The sequence below is a fragment of the Triplophysa rosa genome, linkage group LG5 (genome assembly GCF_024868665.1).
Source record: "Triplophysa rosa linkage group LG5, Trosa_1v2, whole genome shotgun sequence".
NCBI classification, from domain to species: Eukaryota; Metazoa; Chordata; class Actinopteri; order Cypriniformes; family Nemacheilidae; genus Triplophysa; species Triplophysa rosa.
In genome coordinates this window covers 18,061,352-18,066,303 of record NC_079894.1, presented here as the reverse complement: position 1 = coordinate 18,066,303, position 4,952 = coordinate 18,061,352, and positions in this window count along the sequence as shown.

Genomic DNA, 4,952 nt, shown 5'->3' with positions numbered 1-4,952 from the left:
TATAAGGTTGTTTAAGGCTGGGTGGGGGGACCCCTGTGGATTGGGTAGCTATAACAACCTGTCCGGATTTCACCCCCCGGTTTGAAGCCCCTCATATGCAAAAATGAAAACGTGTGAATTGCTTGCTTGCCTTGTGTTAGTTTTTCTTTCACTAATTCTCGTTTCGCTGGCTTGATATGCACTTTGTTTAACACGTAGAATTAAACAAAAAAAGAAAAAGTAAATAAACAATTAAACAACGGAAGAATTAAATCGTGTTTCGTTTATCGTGTTACATTAACTAAATATAGCCTACTGTAACTAAAACTATGAACTAAACATAAATGTCCAAATTATTGTTGATTTTTTTCGAACGTTAAAACAAAATATATTTAAAAAATATATATATTTAAAATGGTAATATTCACTGGAATAAAGTTGATTTATATTGATTATCAAATAATTCACATTTAAATTTGCCCCATGCAAAGATCATGAACAATTTCCTCGTGTTTTTCTATGAATAATACTAATGTTAATAATAAGAAAACTAATAATAAGAAAAAAATAATATATAGCTACATATAAGTGTTCTGCGTTTAAGTCGAAATTCCCAATGAAAAACGTCCTCTTGCATAATAGCTGTTGCAACATTTCTCCCAGTTTCAGAGTAAATTCCATCAAAGCACGTGCTGTGCATCCGATTGAAAGTGTATTCAGCCTGTGTATTGATATTCATTGATCCTCGACAAACACCTGATCAGATGCGGGTTGTGGAACAGGTGCTTCACACAGACAAACAGTGGTTATTAAGTCGAGTACACACTTAGAGAGTATTTTATGTAGTTGCATAATAAATTATTCGTTCTACCTAAACATAAAGATCTAATATTCAATGGCTAACTTGAGATCATATCGGAGAATTCTTTCCGACTATTAACTAATAAATAATTACTGACCAAACCTTACATAAAACTGAACATGTTAAGACGGCACGCTTTTCGTACAATGACGAGACAAAAATATTCCATACATATATTTTCAAAAAGGTCATAAACTTAAATTGACACAAATGCGGTGTTGTGACAAACTCCAACATGCTTTTGTTTAATATAGGCCTATGCCTATTTGTTACATTTGTACAATAAATTTACATCATACAGTTAATACTTATTTATCATCATAAATAATGTGATGTTATCATTTATGAACAATTAAAGCTATATATTGCTTGATGAATAATATTTGCGTTAATTATCTCGCTCGCTCGCTCAAGCATTTATTAACTCTCTAAAGAAAAAAACAATACACGAGTCAGAGTTTGAAAATAACACATTTTTGTTGCGTGTTTCGCCATCTAGTGGCTCTAAGCAACGTGTATGGCAAACACAATCTCACTTTATACAAGCAGACTTGCTTGTGCATTTTTAAAATGCAATTTTATTTATAAAATTGATAAATTAACCAAGTGACAGCTGCTCCACAGTGCCCAAAAGACCAGACAATTTCGAGATAATTAAACAAAAATGGAAAAAAGTTCTAGAGGCCTCCTAGTAAGTGACTTAGTAAACGCTATAAAGCTTTGAGCTGTTCTTTTCTTGTTAACGTCTCATCCACAGTGATTTACAACTATGTAGTGCTGCCCTCTAGTGGCAAGCCAACATTACAACAGACAAACATCACCACCGTCCCGAACTGTGTTTGACTTGATGTGGGAATTTCTTGAATGAATTAAGCAATTTATTTTAAACAGTTAATTTAAATACAGCTACTGAACGTATAATTAACCATTTCGTGTTATATAAGTAAATTTCCTCTTAGATGAGATTTTCTTTATGTTAAGAAAATCGAATACACGGCCGTTTAAGTGAATTAGCTGCAGTAATAAAATGAGCTACAGTATAAACAATCAACACTATGAATTCGCATTGACAAGCTGTATTTTTGTCATACTTAAAACATACTCGATTCAAGTGCAAAAAGGCTATTTATTATGGGTTGATGGAAGGTGTTGTGCCCGATGAAAATGACATCTGTGCACGGTGGTGTGTTTTTTTGCTGGAGAAGAGACAGTAGAGGTGTGAGCCGAGGCATTTTTCCACTCGTTGTAATCGTGACATCATAGTCAAGAGGCACTCCAAACATACTCAAATGACATGAACAATGTCACAGAAAAAAAAATAAAAAAAAAAATATTGAGGTTCTGCTTCAGAGTACAGTTAACAGAGCTTGAAGAGGGTGAGATGTTATTTAGCCACGGGTTTCGGTACACGGGGAGATTGTCAACAGCATTATTCCATCCATGAGAATGGAATATGATTAATGTTTGCCCCCAGGTGAGTAAGAATTCAATGAACCTTCACACTTTTTCCTCGTTATCCAACGTGACTAGCAGATGATGCTGACAAAGTTTCTCTAAAACTGACCCTTTTCTTGACATTTGGGCCATTTACATAAGATGCAGTTAAACAGGAATTCTTTGCTTCTGAGCTACTGCAAACATACTTCAGCAGATTACCTGAGTTAATGTTAAACCACACTGTAACATGGTGTAAGGTGAATATAAACAGAGACATAGGCCTACCTGAGTGCTACTTGGACTATGGACACTTTTATTCAACACTCAAGCTTCAAGCTTAATAAAATATGTGCCACCATAAGACTAGTGTGGTAGAATTGCTTACTAACCTTATTAGTAAGTTATATTCAATCCACCATATTCGGCCGGGTGTTCCTGTTATTTCAAGCAATTTGCACTTGATACTCTCCATGAGTGAGAACTCCATGTCGTGATTATGGCGACGCCAACAGGAATTGTAGAGTAAAATGCGTCCGCACAGAACAGTATGCCAGTGTGAAAACATACGTAAACAGCACATCAAATAAAAGGCCTACACGTTTTGTTACGCAAGAATTCATTTAAAGTGCATTTACAAATGGTTGATGTTCAAACGTGTAGTTTATATACCCCCATAGCCTGAATTCGTTCAGTTTACATAGCCACCCGCAGAGACTTGAGCTGGTTCACTTGCTGTTCAGCTAGCTATAGTGTTATGTCCTGTTGGGAAAAAAAATAGCTTTCATTATTTAATGATTAGTTGGGAGTGGTTAATTCGATGCATGGGGACATAGTGGGCAAATCTGTAGTTCATTGCTTGGACATGTGGAGTCGCCAAAGCGCAGAGCGAATACAGTAAGAAGTTTGTTGCGTACATACAGCCGCGGAAAAAATTAAGAGACCGTTTTTCTGATCATAAAATGTACTATTTATAGGTATGTGTTTAGGTAAAATGGTTTCATTCTGTGAACTACTAACAGTATTTCTCCCAAATCTCATATAAAAACATTGCTTCTATTTGCATTTGGAAAACAGGTAAAAAAAACAGAAAGGATGGTCTGTATTTTTTCAGACTTCAAATACTGCAAAGAAAACACATGATAATTTTAATATTATAAAATATTATATTATATTATATATAAGATTATCTCGATTTTTATCACAGTTTCATGTGTCTTGTCATTCTGTCAGCCTTTCACATTTGCTGTTGGATGACTTTATGTCATTTTGTTGAAATTCAACAGACACTGAACTGGAATGGCCATAATATATCTAGAAACGTGATTTGAAATGAAAACTTGGAGCTGTCTCCTAATTTTTTTCCGCTGCTGTATTTGCATATTTTTTATTTTATTGTATTGATATGATCTTAAATGAAATATTCATTACAGATTATTATTATTATAAAAACACACTATTTCAGTTGTGCTGGATAATTACATTTTTGGTTTAGATTTATCCCCTGTTGGACATTGTTAATGACATAAACCAAAGAGAAGGTGAAAAGTGTCATTTCTAAAAGTTTATTTTCTTATGGTCTTCAAGGCAAAAATTCTAATAGTTAAATATAGATTAGGACCTGTGAGCAGCACTAAATCAGGAATCGTTTAATTTCTCTCATTTTCGAGGCTTAATAACACGATCTTTCACCATTGGACCTTTTTCTGGAAATCTTTCAAATTTTCCCTCCGTGGGCAATAGAGGGACCTTGTATCAACATCATGTTGCTTCCATGCGCTTATTCTGACCTCACCGAGACCATGATGTCACTTGAAGAAATGCAAAATTTAGGTGGTATCCAGTAGAGTAAGTGTACTGGGTGGGCCAGACCTCCACATCAGCTGCACGTCATTCAGCCGTCCATTCAACTCTAGCCAAGTAGCATTTCACCACCTTCTGAAAATTCTGCTTCTATGGAAAAATGTATCCTTTTATACTGTACATAACCCTAAATATTTAACATTGACATGTTTGCCAGAGACATAACTGATACTGATACAAAACTGTCTAATGACTTCTAAGTATTGTATAATGGATGTGGTTGACCCCGAAATGTGTCGATCCTTGTATTGCATGACTCACGATGTTGAACTAATAATTTCCCATTGCTAAATACATGAATACATTTCAGTGTTGTCGCTTCATAAACAGCAGGTATAAAATTCCTTTCCTTTCCAAGGGCAGATGAGCAAGAGCCAGAGGTGCAAGTCTGAAGGACTTCAAAACAGAAAGATGGACTCTTCCTGTCTTATTTCACCCACCTCTCAGACGGGGAGTATGTTTCCATCAATCCGCTCAGTCTTTCTCTCCCTCACAGCGGGCGGACGGCTGTGCAGTATATTTCATATCCCCGTTTCATAAGGTGCTGACTCACCGCCTGGAACATCTGTGTGGCTTGCGTGAAAACACATAAGTTTGGATCCATCTCAAGGGACCGGGTATGTGGTATAGTGTACATTAAGAAACGAAATGTTTTAAGCAGGCAAAGGCATTAAGAAAATGATTTAGCTGCTCAAGGTAACAGTGATGGAAGAAATTGGTTGTACGGTTTAGCAGTTTTCCTTTAAAATATGTGGTTTCAGAACAGGTCAGTGTGTGTCCATGCAAGCTAGTTTTTTGAGCAGTAAGGTTATTT